Genomic DNA, 21593 nt, shown 5'->3' with positions numbered 1-21593 from the left:
CCACCACGGCGGGTTTCTTTCATAGTGGTTTTGTAACTATACAAAACAAGATTTTTTTCTTAGGTTATTCGGGCGTCTCAAACCTGGCACAACACGCGTCAAATTTTGATGTCGTCCGAAGTTACGAAGCCTTCCAGAGCAGAGAGCATAGAGACCTGCTTAATTTTTCAGTATTAATACTAAAAAATTAAGCTGATCTCTCTGCCGTTGTAATTACAACGGCGTCTTGTGTAAGAACGCAAAAGGACAGGTAAATGCCGTTCTTTTTTTGTCCGTCCGTCTCTCAGTCAGTCAGTCAGTCAGCCGGTCGGTCGGTCGGTCGGTCGGTCCGTCGGTCCGTCCGTCCGTCCGTCCGTCCGTCCGTCCGTCCGTCCGTCCGTCCGTCCGTCCGTCCGTCCGTCCGTCCGTCCGTCCGTCCGTCCGTCTGTCTGTCTGTCTGTCTGTCTGTCTGTCTGTCTGTCTGTCTGTCTGTCTGTCTTTACTATTTGAGTGCATAAATGGATGCGTTCGCGCCTCTGGGTTGCGATAACTATACGTTAGAGTAAGGGTCTTTTATGAATACCCTCTTTTAGTCTAATCTCAGCTCCGGTAGTGATATGGTGCAACATGTCATTAATATGGCGAAACAACGTGTCATTAATATAAACGAAAGTAAACATGATTTAGGGTGGCAGATGATTAGAGGGAGTGGTAGGCTTAGGAAATTCAAAGGCGTTCGACGAAGTCAGTTGACGTAACCGGGGTAACTGGATATCGCTTCGCCTTTGTCCTGAAGTGAACATTAAGAAAGCGATTCTTGTTCTTGCTCTTGTCGACAACGACGACAACTACGATGATGATGATGATAGGGAGTGGGAGTTGGTGGTGGTAGTGGCGATGTAACCGGTTGTGACAAGCTTTTAGGAGTGCACAGGAAGTCTTTCCGACACATCTGTGAGCGAGCAAGGAGATCTGCTTCGCATAGGATTCAATGACCTTGAAAGAACCACCGTAGATAGCTTGTAGAGTACTGAGCCAGCCACGTCGTCATTCCATGAAGTCAACAAGCGCGTGTGTGGCGAAGGTCGGGCGATAGTGCGCACGAGGAAGACGCGCAAGTCTCCGCGGAAGCGATTGCAAAACTCGTCTTATGGTGCCAGAGTGAAACCGTTTTACAAAAGTGGAGACAAGGGATTGATCAAGAACTACCGCCCAATCTCACTAACATCTACTGCTTGTAAACTACTTGAACACATAATCACAATCACATATCAAACTTCCTCGAAGCTAAAATTTTTTTGCCAAATATCAGCATGGATTTAGGAGAGACTACTCGACTTGTACACAACTTGTAGAAACTATACATGATTTTGCCTCTTCAATTAACAATGGGAGACAGATTGACGCAGTGTTTATGGATTTCTCGAAAGCTTTCAAAAAGGTGACTCACGAAAAGTTAATTTATAAATTAGACACAATACTTTGTAACAAACAATTACTAAAGTGGATTTCAGCCTACCTTTGAAACAGAGAACAATTCGTTCTTTTTAACGATCATTGTTTTGACAGGCCTGCGGTTCACTCTGGCGTACACAGGGCTCTGTCATTGGGCCTCTGTTGTTTTTAATACATAGTAATGATATTGTCTCGAACATTTCTGTGGCAATTAGACTTTACCCTGATAATTGTGTCATTTATACAGAAGTAAGAAGTGTCTCAGATCAACTACTACTGAATAGCGCGTTACAAAATGTTTCTGCATGGCGTGAATCATGGCGAATGTATATTAAGTTTGAGAAAAACTGTATTAATGAGGATCACTCACAAAAACGATGCCTTACTGTTTTATTACACTATTAGTGGTGTGACACTTACAGAAGTAACAGATTATAATTATCTAGGCCTCTGGATCAATAACAAGCTTAGATGAAATAAACATATTGATTTCATAACGTGTAACGCTTTTTGTAAATTGTTTTTCTTAAGACGGGCATTGCGGTTGTCCACTTCATCTGTCCGCCTTCTTGCTTACAAATTTATTGTTTTGCCTACGTTAGATTATGCAGCTATCATTTGGGACCCATTCACTAAGACTAACATAAACAAAGTAGAGAGGGTTCAAAGGCGAGCTGCTAGATACATATATAACAATTACCGACGTACATCGGTAACACATCTTCTAATCAAAGCTGGCCTGCCAACGACAGCAGAGCGAAATCGTTCTGCATGACTTAAATTCACGTACGAATTAATTAAAGGGCGCTACTGAACTGAACTCACCCATTTACTTCATTTTTCTTCTGGGTATGCGACTCGACAACAACGCCGGCTAATTTTAACACATTTTCGCGTTCGTAATAACTGCCTTAAGTACTCATTTCTTCCACGAACTATAACCGATTGGGATAACCTCACTGACAATAAAGTGTTGCAACCGTCACTGACGTTGTTCGCACAACATGATACCTAGTGTGTGTTATTGCATTTTGTCAGTTTGTTGTTGTATTGTATATTTTATTTCTACTGTTTGACACCTTGTTCAAATATTGTATCCTTAATGCTGGCTGCGGAGCTTAAACGGGCACCCTTATTTCTTTCTGTTTACGCTTTGCCTGCTTTGTGAAACTGTTTAGTTCTTTTTCCCACCCTGCGATAATCCCGATAGTGGGATCGCAGCATCAATAAATAATATATGCACGAGAAGTGAATGCTGTTGTAGCCCTTCGCTTCCCTTCATGTCACTTCGGCAGCAAAGTTCTGGTGTTAACTCAGCGGTCTTATCGATATTGAGGGAGGAAGGCCTAGCTTAGAGTAACACATAGGTGGTTCGCTTTGTCACTAGCTGGGATTGGCTTAGCTTGGGGCAGCATATGCATGCGTACGCTCTTCGTTGCTCGTGGCAGCTCGCACCTTGAGATGATTGAGACTCTCATTGACGCGCGCAAACGCACGAGCACGTCAAAACATTTTTAAATAGACGCAATGGTGGGAAATAAACGTCTGGACACAAGAAAATGTGTTGCTCAGTCTAAGCGCCTTCTTCGAAATTTGTAGAATGTGCAAGCACCGCCGGTGCTTGGGGTGTACATTCTATGTGTCTTTGCGTCTTCAACTATTTCGCGCCATTGCATCTGTGATCTATTACAAATTAGCACCACCTAACCCAAGCGTCAATATACTATTGTAAAACTTAAAGACGCAAGCATGAAACGCATTATCAATTCTGACCCTCTCGGCTCTCTTCTCACTGAAAAATCTTCAAGCAGATTGACTTCGAGGCTGCTAAAGTTACAAAAAGCAGGCTTATTTTTAATTTTGAAACGTAAGAATTTGAATAGACCGGCCTGGAGAGTTTTAAAATTACCTAATGTTTACAAATGTAGCCTTTTTTTATTTCTTTCGACGAATACGATGCGACCGAATTGCCGTTTGCGCAGTATTATCAGGGCGTGGTGCGTGACAGTCCGAAACAGCAAGTCGTCGTCGTCGTCGTCGTCGTCGTCGTCGTCGTCGTCGTCGTCGTCGTCGTTGTTGTTGTTGTTGTTGTTTACTGGATCACTTGCAATTACTTTGTGTGGTTAAACTAATTAACCCGCTGAAAGGAAATAAGAATTGTCAGAGAGCAACGGAAGTGCAATGTAAAAGAGCGGCACGTTTGCGTTGTAACTGCCGCCATGTGTGCCTGTTAGAGCGCGGAGATACGAGATACGTGCGATATATTTCGTCTAATGCCGACGTTCCGAACGAGGCAGCATTACACCAATATCATTCAATGCCAGTGCAATCACTACTAGAGGCGATCCGTCGCAGCTTGTGTGTGAGGAAATGAAAAGCAGCTCCCCGCTACAGCAGTGAACGACGCACTTTCAGAACGCTAATTTAAGGTGTGTTCGTCGGAGCTTGCAGTGCGCGATACGTTGTTTTTTAGTATATGTATAAGGAAGAGACTGTTGCGTTCTTTTTTGTTTTTGGCGCCAAGTAAGGAGTTGGTAAGTACATCAAGAGACGACAAGGATGTAAGCGTGGGGGCGGCACGCGAAATCGCAAACTGTGCTTCAACGTAAAAAAGAAAAAGAAAAACGAGAAGAAAACAAGAGGAGATACAAAGATGCCAAGCGCATATGCTCGTCTCTTGTGCTGACAAGTGGGCCCCTCCTATGTCAGTGTATCCTCGCAAAATAAGGTTCTTTGGTGCTGTTCTCCCGGCACGAGTGATTGCGAATCACGAGAAACCTTCCCGCTGTTGTAAATGAGCATGTAGCGCGTGGGGGAAGAGGAATACGAGAGTGAAAGCGCGCGTGGTCGGCTAAGAAGACTCACAAATGCATGAACCTTGTACAATTATCATGCACTCTGTTTTTGTTTTTCAAAGTTCGGGCATGTTTTTCCTCCTCTGTCATGGGCTGCATCCTATACCAGTAGCACTGGCTCCTTCTAGGAGATTGCGCCAATCGTTGTCTCTCGCGTCTTGGATGGCAACTCTACAGCCCCGAAATACACAGGTTGCGGTTTATATTGTGAGACGAACTACTCCTGTAAAGTTGTCGTTTTCTCAGTTAGCTGGTGCTCAGGTACAGTTATTCCTTGGCAATAATGTGCTATAACTGCGGCATCCACTGAAGACAAGATTAGAACGCGACTGAAGCGGCGTACGAGCACTTGGTGCTTCGTAAAGTGGGTCCATGCACAAAAAGTACGTCATGGCTAAATGTGCTCCAGATTAGGAGGCAACACGCAGAAAACATGATGCGAAACTATTGTGGCCTGATAATCAACATAAGTGATACCTCCTTCTAGAAAATATTGGTGCAGCAGTATATATACTAAGAATGATTACGTTGGTCGATAGGATCTTGTATACGTGCCTGCCTACAGATCATTGGACCGCGTGTCAGGCACGCAGTGTGTGTCCGTAATTTCCGTCTCAATACGGTGGACGGCATTAGCTGTAGAACACCTTTTAAACTAAGCCCTGTCGAATCGATCGTATCAAATAACAATGCTTTTGGTCCCGCAACACGGGTACGCACCCCGAGGAAGTTACACGGTACGAAAGCGCATGCTCGGCCTTTTAGTTATAGAGTGTAATGTGAGGTCCCTAAGAGCTCGTCATGCTGATGTAGCCATCAAACTTTTAAAAATTGAAGGTCTCTCAGAGAGCAACACACCTTGGAAACCAATGGTTTATTTCTGCGCTCCAAAAGCGTGGTGTTTGCCGAAGGGCACCAGGCCACAGAATGTCAAAGAATGCGCGCGGCGGCGCGCTTCGGCCAGAGGGAAGCCCCTCCCGGCTTTAAAGAATTGTGAACTTTTACGTGCCAAAACCACTTTCTGATTAGGAGGCACGCCGTAGTGGAGAACTCCACAAATTTTGACCACCTGAGGTTCTTTAAAGTGCACCTAAACCTAAGTGCACGGGTGTTTAAGCATTTCGCCCCCATCGAAATGCGGCCGCCGTGGCCGGGATTCGATCCCGCGACCTCATGCTCAGCAGCCCAACACCATAGCCACTGGGCAACCACGGCGTGTCCCCTCCCGGCTTTGGTGTAAGAATATACGCCGCCTGTGTAGTCCGAGGGGTCCCGTTCGCGGTCCTTCTTTTTGACAGTTTAACGACGTCGCAGAACCGGGACGCGGTTTGCTTGCTTACGAACTCACAACTTCCTTTAAAGAGATACATGTCAGAATATATATCAGATTGCACACTTACATTCGCCAAGGCGACCTCGTATACTGCCAGGAAATATCGCCACGCACAGAGCAACACCCTGCGCATCTGCATCATGTGGCTCTCGTTCGTGTGCAGGTGCGACTCATCAGAGGGAACTCTCTCAACAGTCGGCAAACGGTATGCGCGATGAAAAAAAAATAATAATAAAAAATATCTGGACATTCGCCACAAATAAAACAAATTTGAACATAACGCAGAAGTGCTAAAACGATATAGCGAAGTATGTAGTGAGAGGAAAAGGGTACTGCAATATCGTATAGATCAGCAATGAATGAAGAAAGAAATTACGCAGTAAGAAGCTAATACAACAAAATATATGCGCTTAAATAAAAGCCCTACGCAAGACATGGACGATTACTTTGCATACTGATGGTATATACATTGTACACAAACTAGCATAGTGTCACAGCCGTAAGAAAACTCTTTTCATAAGATTAAATAAATACTTGGTTAAGACGCATCAGGAACGATATGAATTAGAGCTCTGCGAAACATATTACATACATCGACATCCATGCTAATAAATTTGTTCGAAACACGTGGTAGTATGTTACCTGAACTTTGAGTTCCGTGGTTAGTTCGGCATATCGGAACGTATCAAAGCTCCGAGTGTCTGCTCTTCTACACGGGTACATTAGTATGAAGAGGCTCCAGAGTGCATAGGTTATTGCGATTAGCTCTTATTTCTCTCCTGTAACTATCAATAAGACTAATGCGGTAAATGTCAGAAAGTTTAATAAAACCAAACCCATGGAACAGCTCATCTGGGTGTGTTAAAATACTTGCACTTGATATTGAGCACAACACATTATTCTGTAAACAATTTGTTTTTGCAATTCAGTGACAGTCGTTCCAGATTCAATCTAGCAATAATTCAGGTGTGACAAAAACATAGAATTATAAAATAAAATCTGGACTTTAGCTGGAAGGAGGTGTCGATGCCGATCTATTGTTCGTGTTATACGCGAGATCTTGGCTACAACTGTATTTACATGGTTATCCCAACTCAGGTAACTCGCAAAATGCCCATCTAAGACTTGTACAATATCTATGAAGTCAATTTTTTCCGGAGCCAAAATATAAATAAGACCATATTGAAACTTGATTACTTTTAGCCGTGAATATTGTTGCGTTGGCTTTGGACACATTGATCTTCAGTTTATTCACAGCTGACCAACCCTACAAACGTTCTAGCGCTGACTTCCTTCTTCAATCATGCCGCCTACTGTATTTGATGAAAAAAGTAAAGTTGCATCATCTGCGTAGATATTATATTCTGCACTTGTAGACATGTTAACTATATCATTTATGTATAGGTGGAAGAGGTGAGGACCAAGAATACTGCCCTGTGGGACACAAGCTGCTATTTGTTAGCCCGAGGATTTATAGTCGTTTATAGTGACATATTGAATGCGGTGTTCAAGATAGGACGAAACAAGTGCAAGCACCGGACCCCGGAAACCATATGTGTCAAGTTTTACTAAAAGCCGTTTATGATTGATGTAGCCAAAAACTCGGGGGAAATCCACTAGCATACCTAGCACAGCTTTTCTATCCTCAAGCATCGCATAATTTATTCTTTTAAATCAAGTAACAGCGATTTCTGTCGATTTGTTTTTTCGTAAAACCAAACTGTGTTTCGGTTTCACAAAATTTATTCATGCGAGTGTGAATTACTTTTTCTAAACCTTTACGAAATATAGGTAGGACCGAAACCAGTCTGCACTTTGACAAACAGTTCTATCGCCATTTTTGTAGATCGCAGGAACTGTAGCTATTCGCATACGGCGAGAGAACACTCCCGACACAAGGCATACATTAACGATGCGGGAGATCACTGAGGTTATTGCATCCATTACGTGCTTTATTGGTCTAATCTATAAATCGCCCGCATCGCAGCTCTTTCTGTTTTTTTAGGCTCACAAATACCGTGAACACCTCAGAACACGTTATTGGGTTCATGAACATTGCGCCCATATTGCTAAAAGGGCGCGGAATGTTAGTCCACTGATAAGCGCCTGCAATATACCTCGTCACAAAAGATGCATTAAATCTTCTAGCACTGTTTCAGGTGGATTTTCGCCATTAACACTGACCTCGTCTGAAGTGCTACTTTGCTGCGGTGGCACGATAGTAGTATCGACTCAGAGCAACTACGGGCTGTCCAGAGGGCCTGCGACAGGGCGGAGACCACGATCTTCCTACCCCGACGTGGATGCGGCCCGCGACGGCTACGGGGACTCCCTGAAAGGGAGGTACCCTAACGCTGTTCCTTAGGACCATTAGTAAAGTTCTCTCTCTCTCTCTCTCTCTCTCTGTCTGTCTGTCTGTCTGTCTGTCTGTCTGTCTGTCTGTGTCTGCCTGTCTGTCTGTCTGTCTGTCTGTCTGTCTGTCTGTCTGTCTGTCTGTCTGTCTGTCTGTCTGTCTGTCTGTCTGTCTGTCTGTCTGTCTGTCTGTCTGTCTGTCTGTCTGTCTGTCTGTCTGTCTCCTCCACAGTTTTTGTTTGTCCCGACAAGATTGAAATGTGATGTCATAATACTCTTGCCCAAATCTCTTGCCCACCTTAGCTGTTTTCTTAGTTTGTTTCTATAAAATTTGTATGTCACAGGAAGCCTGGGATCAAGTGCATAAATAAATATTTGGTACATTTTATCTCTGCACTGTTTCTGCGCAGCAAACTTCGCGTTACCCATTCCATGCGGGCTTTCATCGGTGGAATATCTTTGTCTTATAAAGCAAATGCTTGCAATAAATTGCTCTAAATCTACGAAACACTTTAACGTACGCGCTGCTTGCGTCCATAAGCAAAACAACATCAGACACACTAGTATTCATAAGTTCCTGTCGGAAGCAGGCAAGGCTAGCATCAGTAGCGAGAGAGAGAGAGAGAGAGAGAGAAGTTTAATGATACGAAATGCAGAGAGGTTGGCCTGAGGTATATTCCTCTAGCCAGCTACTCTGCGTTGGGGGAAGGGGAAGAGGGAAATAAAGGGGGAAGAAAGAGGCGCATGATGGGTGACGATGACGAAAGAAGGAATGTAAAACCTATTGCAAGAAATTTGGCGTACTCAAAGCCTACAGTCCAGGTCCGTACTTTTTAAAAAGTTCAGTAATGCCTGGATGGCCTTGAAACTCGATTGAGCGTCTGGCCAAGGGCCTAAAATAACCTCCCCTGACAACGGTGGGCTGTCGAGACGCGTAAGGTCATTGTTCAATTTTTGACGCTCTTCCACGTACTTAGGGCGGTCACAAAGCACATAACCTATAGTCTCATTCACATTGCCCAGCTCACAGTCTGGAGACTCAGTGCGTCGCATGAGGTGCACGTATCAGCGCGTAAACGCTACCCCGAGTCTTAGTCTGTGCAGAAGACTGGCACAGCTGCGTTAAATTTTCAGTGGTAGCCTAAATTTCATGGTAGGGTCCAATCTCTGGAGTCGTTTCTAGTGATTATCCGGATTGTCCCAGTGTTTTTCTGACGATTTTCGGATGACACTGGAGAGGAGACAGTTGGTGTCCGCTCTTGAAAAAGGAATTGCAAGCAGTGACTCTGGTTCTTCGAGTGCTTTCTTCGCTTCGGCATCGGCCATTTTGTTGCCGTGTGTACCACAGTGACTGGGAATCCACTGAAATGTGATGTGGTGACCGTTTTCCTGCGCTAAAGGGTAGAGCTCGGCAGTTTGAAGAGCCAACACTCTGTAAGCGCTTTCTTTCAGCACCACTCTAAGTAGTTACAGAGCCGATTTTGCGTCACTGACGACTGTCCGTACTTGAGGAGGCTGTCGCGAAATATAATGAACGGCCTCTCTGATTGCCACTAGTTCCGTAGATGTTGTAGTCGTCTTATCACACAGACGAAACCGTCGAATGACTTGATGCGCAGACACGACGAAAGCCGCACCAGACGCATACGACGAGACCGATCCGTCTGTATACACATTCACCGAGGAGTCATATTATTTCGACATATATTCAAGTGTTAAATATCTGAGGCCGACGGTAGGTATTCGCGATTTTTTAGAAATTCCGCGAATAGATAGACGTACCCGTATTTTGGACATTACCCATGGGGGTATACGTGGGCAGTCAGCAGGGGCAAAGTATAATGGTATGGTAGATTCTTGGCATTTGATGGCTCTTGAAAAAGTGGAGTCCGGCCGTATATCGGCAAGTGTCGATAAGGAGTGGTGTCCATGACGGCACAGCAGTCGCAGGAATACTCGAAGAGATTCGCATCGTAGATAGACAGGTAAAGGGATGACACGAGCCTCCTCAATTGTTCCGTAGGTTGAGATGCAACGTGTAACACCGAGACTTGTTTTCAGCATCTGTGCCTGGGCATTTTCCAGCGTACGCAAACATGACCGGCTCATACTTGATAAAACTGGCAGGCTATACCGAATGTAGCCGACGTAGAGAGCCTCGCACAGCCGGAGTAGCGAATGCTCAGATGGACCCCACTTCATACCGGCCAGAAAGCGAAAAACTTGAGCAAGCCCAGTTAATTTTTTTTGTTTAACATTGCCACATGCTTCGATCATTAAGTACCGTAGTCAATGACAACGCCGAGGTATCTGTGGTGGGTCACATATTGGATGACATTGTCATTGATCATAATTGGATACCAGGACATAAGCTTCCGTATGAACGCTATCGCAGCGCACTTATCTGGGGCCAGTTGCAGTCCTTGGCACTGTAGGTACTGAGACGTTAAAGAAACAGCTCGCTGCAATCTTGCACGAATTCCATCAGTAATCACTTCATAAACACGAGGGTATTGCTGCTTCTTTCTTAACGGCGTACTTCGCTTGCAGTATTATTGGAAAATGGTCGCTGAGGTCACATTCGAGAGTACAGGTGGGGCATCAGTGTGTGTCAAAATTGGTAATAGGCAGATCAATCAGCGACTGTGTAGTGTTTGTGACTCTATTATATGAAGTAATGGTATTAAAGCAGCCATTTGCTGCACTTAATGAGATAAAATCTGTGAAAATGCTACCGTCGGCTACAAGGTTGATATTAAGCTCACCTCCCGCAATCACATTATCCTTATTTCCATTTACGTAAGCAAAAAAGCCATCCACGAAAGAAAGAAAGAAAGAAAGAAAGAAAGAAAGAAAGAAAGAAAGAAAGAAAGAAAGAAAGGTCGATAATAAGGCCATCACGAGGGTGATAACACAAGGAAATGAGTGATTCGCCAAATTTAAGAAAAATGACCTCAAAATCAGTAGTTATGCATGAATACTCGGATATTATTTCACAAGCGTGAGATTTACATACTAAAACACAAACACCCAGGCCGCGGCCGAACGACCTGTTTACAAAACATTAGTCATATTCTTGTAGCCTTATTAAATCTTCACCAGTTTTTACCCACGTTATTGTCATAGTCATGACATCTGTCGCAGCAGATGGCTAAAAAAAATTCGAGATCAGCTATTTTGTTTACAGCAGTGCGATCATTGACATGCAAGTACCACAAAAAGACTACCTGTTACGACCATATTCTACTTAAATTCATTTAGTGAGGTATAATCTGTATCACACATTCCCCTGACACGCCAATGTAGGCACCAAGATTTATCTTTTTCTACGTTTCCAATTTGATGAAGTCGTGTAGCACTGCATCACACGCGCCAATTCCCACTCCTGACGCTCTACAAACACCCACGGCCACTTTTGTGACATACAAACCGATAACTCTTCGTTCAGTTTGAGGTAAAAAGCAAACCTGTGCCTTGTCTAGTCCTGTTTTTCACAATATGTACCTTCGCTCAAGCCTTACTTAATTTGCTGTGATTTTACGAGCAAAGGTCACGAGTTTCTTGGTTCAGAAACCTGACAATTGTGACTAAACTTTCCCTGGTTTTGCTGACAAGTGGTGAATAGCCGCAATTTCACAAGCGTTCAGAGAGGGAAAAGTTAACTTCGAAGCACGGTCATTGACTTCTGACAGCAAATTTTAGCGTTTACATCTCCAGATTGCCATGAAATGCCAAGTTTATCGGGTGGCTGTGCCATTCGAAATCATTTGTTTCGACATTTAGGTACGCTACTATGTCCAACACGTCTGCCCTTTCAACAATACTTTCAACGACCTCCAGGTGTTTTTTCACAGCTTTCACCTCATCATCATGCTGAGAAAGAGTCGTCAATACATCATCGTATTTGCTTCACAGTACTGCGATATTCTCTTCAATAGCACCAACAGCATTCACTACCGGCAGGAGCGTTTCTGGTTTTGCATTCATGTTTGTGAGCATTTTCCGTATGTCGCGATCTTACCGAGCACTGTCAAGTGCATCTGTAGGAAGTTGAACATTTCCATGTTTTCTGCGGCGCGATCCTTTTTTTGCCGCAATTGTTGGTACAGCAATGCCTGAACATGACTCATGGTAGGACAGGCGACATTTAACGTAGGTCAAGAAGGCATCGCACTCAAGAATTTCTTTGGTGCACTCCGGACACACAGCATGATTCGAGTTCCCGTCTATCATCGCAAACGTATAACCGCTACTGGGAAATTGTGGCACAATACACAATTTCGATACGCTAGTGGTGACGGGGCAGTACAAGGAGAAAAAAATGCAGTAGGAAAACAAACCTGAAATGGCAGAATGAGAGCACCTTGTAGATTTATAGCTGCTACTGATGCCACCGCCGCCACTGGTCTGAGATGCTGAGGCCAACTAGCATCCGCGTTGAAACGCCTTCACGGGTTCTAGTCGTCTTTTATCGTTGGCATCGTACGTTGAAGACGACATGCCTAGAGCACTGATGCACCAATGACGGATCGCATTTTCACAGTACGTAGTTCACCGATCGAAACTTGTAGATTTGGCGCGCGCTTCCACAGGCCGGGTCGTCGAGGTGAGGTCTACGAAATCATCATGTGAGGCTGAACAATGGCTCACCGACTTTTATCGATAGGGGACGCCGCCCTTAATGATTCACCTTGCGTTGGCGACACAAGACACAATTAGTATGGTAAAGCAAGTCGCACACTTGCGCTTCTGATCTCCTCCTTATATGGCTCAAACCATGTCGCAGGCTCGTACGTTGGTTTGTAAGATGCTTTATTTACGAACAGGGTTAAATTTCGGCGGATACTCGCTGAGCCGAGTGATTAAGACACCTGCCGCGGTGGCTTAGCGGCTATGGCGTTGCGCTGCTGAGCACCAGGTCACGGGATCAACTTCCGGCTACGACGGCGGCCGCATTTCGATGGGGCCGAAAAGCTAAAACGCCGTGCCCTGTGCATTGGGGGCACCTTAAAGCTCCCCTGTTGGTCAACATTATTCCGGAGTCCTCCAATACGGCGAGCCTCATAACCAAATCGTCGTTTTGACATGCAGAACCTCATAATTCAATTCAATTATTCATTAGGAATGCCTACACTCCCACTCAAGCAGTTTCATCAAGCAGGCCAGAATTATTTAAAATTAAATTATGGGGTGTTACGTGCCAAAACCACGGTGTGATCATGCGGCATGCCGCAGTGGAAGACTCTGCATTAATCTTTAGCACCTGGGGTTCTTTAAGGATCACCTAAATCTACAAGTACACGAGTGTTTTCGCATTCCGCCCCCAACAAATTAGACCGGCGCGGCAGGGATCGAGCTCACAAGCTCGAGTTCAGCAGCACTGCACCATAGGCAACGGGCTACTGCGGCATGTATCAAGCAGGTCACATTTCAGCCATTTGTTTGGGAAAGGCTCCTGAAACCAGATTTAAAGCTTCCGCAACTTCGAGCAACCAGACCGCGTTTACAACGGAGAGCGAACGCTCACAGCGGCCACCAGATTCGATTGTTTATAACCGCCTAGGCGCAACCGCCCGAAGGCACTCCAAGCAGCTTCGGAGAAATTTTTGTGCAGGGTTTCCCGTCACGCAAGAAGCTCACAGCGGCTTACAATAGATATAGAAGATCTTCCACGCGCTTAGCTTCCGTGAAATGTAAAGTTATAGCCGTTGTAAATATTGCCACGTAGTAGTGAAGGGTCAGAACAAAGCAGCAAAACTTTGAATAACTTAACTTTTTATAGGGCTAACCTGTGCCCACAAACGGAAGTTACAAAGCACAACGACAGCGGCGAACACAGTCGGCGATCGTCAAAATTCTTATCAGCCGGTGAAGTGCGTTGGCTTTTACGCATGAGGCATCGAAGGTTCCAGAGTAATCGCTGGTCCCCGCGTGTCTTCCAGAAAGTACTATGCACAATTCGAGTCACTCATGCAATCAGATTACACAAGCTTCGGTGACATCAGACAACGGGAAGAACCATCGATAGCATTCGAGAAACTTCCAATACATGCAGGCGCGTATTGCGCAGAGCGATAATGTTTAACATTTGTTAGCCAGTGAAAAGCGGCCACCGGTGAAAGATAAACACGTACACGTGCCAATATCCTGGAGGGCAGTGAGTATGTAAAACTGGGCGAAGGCAGGTTTTATGTTTCAGACACGTGCCGCCAAAAGATCTCGCAACTTTGTCACGACAGCCCAAAGATTGAAGGACGGGACGGCTTCTGGAAAACATATGAAGGTACAGCAATGTTTTGAATGGGAAAACATAAATTATGATGACTGCGAACATGTAGAAACGCGGTATGAATGTCAGCTAGCAAAGAAGAAATATGTGAACCATGCACGTGGAACGGAAATGTCAATTTTACCTAACTCAAAGGCGCCTTTCGAGGTTGTGCACCTCGACATTGCGTAATTAAGGAGTGACACTATAGCGTCGAACGCAAGCCGTTATCGTTTTCATTGATTAATGCAGCAGGATGGCGATAGCGAAAGCAAGGAGCGAGGACGCTATGCAACTGCTATTTAGCTCATAAGCCATGACATGCTTAAGGACACCAAGGTGGTAGTGTGAAACAATGTACCAGCCTTCAGTTGTGAAAAGCTTTAAATAATGGGCAGAAGGGAAAGGATTTGCGACTCAATATCATTCAGAAGGGAATGCTCTCGCTGAGTAGCTGATCCGGGATATTCTTAGAAAGCTAAGAAAATCTCAGGTTTCTGCCAAAATCTTCATGGAGGCTTGAAGAGTCAACTATAAACCGCCGCCGAACAGAGATAAAAAAATAAAGAGAGAAGGCAGGTACTTTAACAAGAAAAACGTCCAACAGGCTACCCTACGCTGGGGAAGAGGAACAATTAAGGGAATGAAGGATGAGGAGGAGGAGGAGGAGGAGGAGTACGAAGAGGAGGAGGAAGAAATAAAGAGAGAAGGCAGGGATGTTATCCAGAAATGCGTCTGGTTGGCTACCCTACTCTGGGAGATGGGAGAGAGGAATAGACAGATTAGATAGAGGGAGGGGAGGGGGAGGAAAGCTCTGGTGATCTCGCGCACGCATACGGAGGGCCTGACTGAGTCAAAGGCGTTCACATAGGCCAGTCGCCCTCAAGAAAGAAGTGCCTTCACAGCTTTGTGGGCCGACGAGCGACCGGACGGCCTTCAAGCAGCACCTGCACATACAACGGCCGATCGTCCAGTCGTCGCAATGCGATAGATAATGTTTGTCTTTCCGACTCAAATCGACGACATTGGCGCAATAAATGTTCGATGTTCTCTTCGACGCCGTAGACTTCGCATGCAGCACTGTCGGTCAGACCAATCATAGTGTAAGCCTTCGTGAAAGCCACTCCCAGCCATAGCCGGTACAGAAGCGATGCCTCACCTCGGTGAAGTCCTGGTGGAGGTCGAAGTTGGAGCGAAGGGTTCGGTTCGTGCAACTATATTTGGGGTGTTCCACTCTGTTAAAGAGAGCTCGCGCGCCAGGTGATGAAGCTGCCTTGCAGCGTCTGTCCTGGAAAGAGGAATGCGAACGCTGTGCTGTTCTTGATGTGACTCTCGGGCAGCTTTGTCTGCTTGATCATTTCCACTGATTCCGCAATGGCCAGGTAGCCACTGGAAAATAATTTCGTGGCCTTTCTGTTCGACATCGTGGTGAAGTTTGACAACTTCGTATGTTAGCCGTTCGTCGGCTCTCCGTCGGAGCTCACGGCTGCAGCGAGACTGGCCCGCAACAGGGCGTTAAGGCACGTTTATAGTCCGACGTTATCGGCGCGCGGGCGAGCGTCGTTCGCGGTCAGACACGCTACGTCGGTTGCGCTGCGCCAGCCGAGATTGCATGCGCCGTTGGCTGCTATCTTCGGAGCATGCGGAGAACGTTCGCCAAGTCGCGCGCCGTCCGCAAAAGCCGTCTGCGGAGTTGTGTTGGCGCCTTTTTCTTCGCGCGCAATACATTGTGACGCGAGAGGTCCGCCGAATCCGACGCGCGAATGGCTCAGGAGCCATATCGGCGCCGGGCCCGTCGGGGCGCGTCGGAAGCCGCCGGTTACGTTGGCTGCGCCGGTGCGCCCGACTATATATAGAGGGGTCGTTTTCGCCGGTGTGACGTAGCGTGCGCGCGCGCGGGCGTTACATCGGACTATAAACGGCCCTTTATGCCTGGTGTAGGTATCTGGGCGCTCTTATCGCATGACGGTGCAAATGCATGCTGCTGGCCGAGCGTTGCCGACCTTGTTCATCCATCGCACGCGTGACAGCAGCATAATAAGTGAGCAAGAGCCCCGTCACGTGGTATTTTTTTTTTTTCATATTTCGCGGGATTTCTTCGGAACGTGGAAAAAAGTATCACGTGAGATATATCGCGTTGGAAACAGTTTATTGAGAGGTTTCTCAAGGTGCTCTAAAACTCTGCATATCATACCTGGGGTCTGCAGCCAATACTTAAAAAGGTTAAATAATTAAACATAACTAATCTGTTAAGGGGAAAATAAAAAATAGTCTGAGTAACTCTAGGCCACTGTCAACATTAGGCATCATTCGGTTCAACTCGCGTCCGGAGTGCCGTTCATTTTTAAAACTTTGGCTCAAGTTATGTAGGACAACCTGTATACATCCCACATCCCACTATTAAATTATTTTCCTCTAAAGAAACAAATTTATTCCTGAAGCTCGATCCAGACTGATTCGCATTTGGGTGAATGTGTTAGGCTTTAAATCAGAACGTAAGCGTAAGCTGAAACTGGATGAAACAAATATGGCAGAGCCACCGCGATTACTGTTATTGCGATTACAGTATACTGGATAACTTAGAAAACTGAACAAATGTCTATCATCGCTTAGCCATGTTTCTCTAAGGCGCATAATCGAGAATTGGGGTCCTCCAACGTAAAGCTATTCCAATCTCTTTTTATTCCAGTCTCCTGACGTCAAATTTACGTAACGACTGACGCAAACAATAGTCGGTAACGCCCAGCGTTGTTTGAAGAGCCCAGTAAAACACACTTTACAATTATAGGAGGTCACTTTTGTTAGCTTTTAAAACTAATGGCATTGTCTACACCAAGCGGGGTTTTTTTTTCCTTTTAACTGACTGACAAGAGGCGAAGAGCACGCTGATGTGGAGAGAGTTTTGGTAGGGCGGAGCTAGTGCAGTGAAATTAGGTGACCGGATGAGGAGGGTGGTGCCGGCGTCTGCGATTGCTCCACTTTCCCTTGCTTAGTTTGCGGTGGATGGTCGAAAACCACGACGGCGTGCAACGGAAAGATAAAAATTCCGCTAGAACCGATCCTCAGTGAACAAAAGTTGGCAGAGCGATGTCGTATACATGCCAAAAGGGCTCGGTAACGTTACACTGCCACACAAAAGTTTTTATTATGAGCAAATAAATACATACAAAGACCTGAAAAATTATAGACCGATCAGCTTACTGTGCGTTGCCTACGAAGTATTTACTAAGGTAATCGCAAATAAAATCAGGAACACCTTAGACTTCTGTCAACCAAAGGACCAGGCAGGATTCCGTAAAGGCTACTCAACAATAGACCATATTCACACTATCAATCAGGTGATAGAGAAATGTGCGGAATATAACCAACCCCTATATATAGCTTTCATTGATTACGAGAAAGCGTTTGATTCAGTCGAAACCTCAGCAGTCATGGAGGCATTACGGAATCAGGGGGTAAACGAGCCGTATGTCTATCCATTTGGCTATAGCGGTTCCAAAGCCACCGCAGTCCTCCATAAAGAAAGCAACAAAATCCCAATAAACAAAGGCGGCAGGCAGGGAGATACGATCTCTCCAATGCTATTCACACTGTGTTTACATGAGGTATTCAGAGACCTGCATTGGGAAGAATTGGGGATAAGAGTTAATGGAGAATACCTTAGTAACTTTCGATTCGCTGATGCAAAGCAGAGGGATAGGTCTAAAAATTAATCTGCAGAAAACTAAAGTAATGTTTAACAGTCTCGGAAGAGAACAGCAGTTTACGATAGGTAACGAGGCACTGGAAGTGGTAAGGGAATACATCTGCTTAGGACAGGTAGTGACCGCGGATCCAGATCATGAGACTGAAATAATCAGAATAAGAATGGGCTGGGGTGCGTTTGGCAGGCATTCTCAGATCATGAACAGCAGGTTGCCACTATCCCTCAAGAGAAAAGTATATAACAGCTGTGTCTTACCAGTACTCACGTATGGGGCAGAAACCTGGAGGCTTACGAAAAGGGTTCTACTTAAATTGAGGACGACGCAACGAGCTATGGAAAGAAGAATGATGGGTGTAACGTTAAGGGATAAGAAAAGAGCAGATTGGGTGAGGGAAAAAACGCGAGTTAATGACATCTTAGCTGAAATCAAGAAAAAGAAATGGGCATGGGGAGGACATGTAATGAGGAGAGGAGATAACCGATGGTCATTAAGGGTTACGGACTGGATTCCAAGGGAAGGGAAGCGTAGCAGGGGGCGGCAGAAAGTTAGGTGGGCGGATGAGATTAAGAAGTTTGCAAGGACAACATGGCCACAATTAGTACATGACCGGGGTAGTTGGAGAAGTATGGGAGAGGCCTTTGCCCTGCAGTGGGCGTAACCAGGCTGGTGATGATGAAATACATGCTCCCCGGCAGCTTCGAGTAGCCAGCGCCAGAACTATCGCCAGGTAGCCATCTTCTATTCCTTTCGGAACGGGGCAGTCTCCGGCTTTTCACAAAATATTCAGTTTTGTTCGGCATATTAATGCATCTTTCTGCTTGCACGTCACTTTGACATGCAAAGTGGGCGCAGCCCGAAAACCTTTACCAGTGACAGAGGGCTAATGTCGAAAAAGGCGTCGAATGAGGAATAATTATTTTTCATTTGTTTGGTATAATCACGCGTTATCAGTGTGTACACGTCATATCAGATGGGGAGTTTTCGCGGTTTTCGTGACGTTGCGGGGCAGACAAGCGAAGCGGGTACATGGTAGCCCGAAAATTTTTTTACCTATCGCGGAGGGCTGATTGCATAACTGGAATAGAAATAGTTTAGAAGAGCTTTACGTTATAGCGTCCTTGTTGTTGAATGAACAAGAGATAAGATATATCGTCAGCATGTTTACGCAAACTGCGTGCATCGGAATCGATTATGGATCTATTTTGAGAAGAAATGTTGGTCGTAAGCTCTGATGGCAGAAAATACGACGCCAGCTCGTGAGGTTGAAAAGCTGACAATGAATGAAAGCTGATGACGCAATGAGTTGTGCCTTCATCTCCTTTTTGTCATCTCTTGTTCAAGTGGGTGGACGTGGTGTCCATTTCAAGATACGCGGATATTCCAAATACCTAGCCACTGACAACACCGGCCACGTCCGTCATCTTGATTACCGCGCAGCTTCGAGGCTGGCTGCAAGTAGTGAGGCTCGGCCACCGTCACCGTACGGCTATTCGGGACGGTAAAATGCTAAAATCGCTGTCATCGTCCAGCGATTAATCCAATGTCCAACAGCAAACTTAACTGTGCTGCTACGAATCGACGCCGTTAAGTCAGCGAGTATTTTTACCACAGGATATCCTTTCGAATGGCATCCACAAGAGACGTATTGCTTTGAAAACAGAACCTACGCTGAGCCTGTTTTCGCGGCGATGTGCGCTTCGAATCTGAGCAAAGTGCGCTGAAAAATTGCTCACTCCCTCTGGATTTTTCGCGTCAAGTCATTAAAATGACCTTATATAGCAATGCAATGCCCCAGATTCCAATGTTTCGTCGGCAAGAAAAGGTGTTGTCTGTTAAAAAAAATCGAAGCTGCTGTACTATAGTGATGTCATCGAAGGCGAATTAATTAATTAATTATTTTACGCACCAAAACGACAATTTTATTATAAGGGACGTCGTAGTGGCGGACTCCGGATTAATTTTGACCACTAGGGGATCTTAAACTTGCCCCCAATGCGCAATGCAAAAAAAACGTATGAAAGAGAACCAGATAAAGAAGGAGCTGGTGCTGAAAAGTTTCAACTGGAAGAAAGCCGAAAATAAAATTCCTAAGCGCACAGCCACAGGGCTAGGCGAGGTTCCCGTTAGGCTGATTAATGAACTAGGACAAAAAATAAGGAAGCTCTGGTGAAAGCAGTGGGGAAAACTTTCAAAGATAGACGAATACCAGACAATTGGCGACAAAGTAGAATGAACTTAATTCATAAAGGTAAGGGAGCCAAATATAGAATTCACTCGTATAGACCGTTGACCATTACATCGATAATATACAGGCTAGCAATGCAGGCAATTAAAATAAAGCTGCAAGCATGGGCAGATAATAGTGGCATTTTGGGAGAACTTCAAAATGGCTTCAGAATAGGTAGGCGTTTGGATGATAACTTATTTGTCCTTACTCAGTGTATTGAAATATCAAGATTAGAAAGCAGACCATTATATGTGGCCTTTTTTAGGCATTACAGGAGCGTATGACAACGTATACCGCAACATTTTGTGGGATATTCTGGAAGCGGAAGGCTTAAGAGATGATTGTCTACAGCTTTTGAGATATATTTACCTAGAAAAATACCGTTTGCGTTGAATGGGAAGGGATGAGAAGCGAGGAAAAAGTTGATATCAACAAGGAACTGAGGCAGGGGTGCCCTTTTTTCCCCGCTGCTGTTTATGATGTACACGGTGAGGATGGAGAGGGCGCTGGAAGGAAGTAATATCGGGCTTAATCTCTCATACAAACAGGCGGGTACAATAGTAGAGCAGCAGCTTCCAGGTTTATTTTATGCGGACGACATTGTGTAGCTAGCTAACAAGCAACGTGATTTGCAACTTCTGGCTAATATCTGTGGACAGACAGGCGAGAATTTAGGTTTGAAATTTAGTGTTCGAAAATCAGCTGTTATGGTATTCAATGAAAACAGTGAGCAGATAGTGGCAATACAGGGCCAGGAAATACCTCGGGTAAAAGAATATAAATACCTTGGTATATGGATAAACGAAGGCAATATATATATATATATATATATATATATATATATATATATATATATATATATATATATATATATATATATATATATATATATGGAAACACAGGAAAAAACAATAACAGTAAAGGAGAAGAGGAATGCAACCATAATGAAGCACAGAGCGCTATGGGGATACAATAGGTACGTGGTGATCCGGGGTAAGTGGAAAGGTGTAATGGTTCCAGGACTTACTTTTGGAAATGTGGTTGTTTGCTTGAAATCAGGGGTACAAGCAGGACTCGATGGGAACCAAAGGTCAGTGGGGCGCGTCGCACTGAGCGCTCACGGGAAGACTACAAATGAAGCTGTGCAGGGTGATATGGGCTGGACTAGTTTTGAAGCGAGGGAAGCTCGCAGTAAGATTGATTATGAAGAACGACTGAGGAATATGGAAGAAGGTAAATGGGCTGGGAGAGTGCTGAGGTATCTGTACAGGAAAAACATTGATCCACAGTGGAGGAAAAGAACTAGTAAGCTTACCAGCAAGTATGGGGCCTGTAGGGTGAGCAACACAGCAACAGAGAACGTCAAGAAGAAAATCAGAGAGGCTGAAATAATCTCATGGGTGGCGGCAATGGAAAA

This window comes from Dermacentor variabilis, chromosome 1 (genome assembly GCF_050947875.1).
Source record: "Dermacentor variabilis isolate Ectoservices chromosome 1, ASM5094787v1, whole genome shotgun sequence".
Classification (NCBI taxonomy): domain Eukaryota; kingdom Metazoa; phylum Arthropoda; class Arachnida; order Ixodida; family Ixodidae; genus Dermacentor; species Dermacentor variabilis.
Note: the sequence above shows the minus strand (reverse complement) of the source record.